The sequence below is a fragment of the Priapulus caudatus genome, unplaced genomic scaffold (genome assembly GCF_000485595.1).
Source record: "Priapulus caudatus unplaced genomic scaffold, Priapulus_caudatus-5.0.1 Scaffold1007, whole genome shotgun sequence".
NCBI classification, from domain to species: Eukaryota; Metazoa; Priapulida; class Priapulimorpha; order Priapulimorphida; family Priapulidae; genus Priapulus; species Priapulus caudatus.
Genome location: NW_014578068.1, coordinates 111,718 through 112,309, shown reverse-complemented (window position 1 = coordinate 112,309; position 592 = coordinate 111,718).

Genomic DNA, 592 nt, shown 5'->3' with positions numbered 1-592 from the left:
TGATAGTCTTATTCGTCCCTTCGCAGAGAAATACTTCGCTGAGAGGAGAGATGGAGGGTAATCGACCTTCGTCTTTTGCACGAGTCCGCGCGGGCATCATCACTCAGCGTTGACTCGTGACGTCACTGCGCGTCTCAGCGTTGACTCGTGATGTCACTGCGCGGCTCAGCGTTGACTCACGTCGTCACTGCGCGTCTCAGCATTGACTCGTGATGTCACTGCGCGGCTCAGCGTTGACTCGTGATGTCACTGCGCGCCTCAGCATTGACTCACGATGTCACTGCGCGTCTCAGCGTTGACTCGTGATGTCACTGCGCATCTCAGCGTTGACTCGTGATGTCACTGCGCGGCTCAGCGTTGACTCGTGATGTCACTGCGCGCCTCAGCATTGACTCACGATGTCACTGCGCGTCTCAGCGTTGACTCGTGATGTCACTGCGCGTCTCAGCATTGACTCGTGATGTCACTGCGCGTCTCAGCGTTGACTCGCGACGTCACTGCGCGTCTCAGCATTGACTCGTGATGTCACTGCGCGTCTCAGCATTGACTCGTGATGTCACTGCGCGTCTCAGCGTTGACTCGTGACGTCACT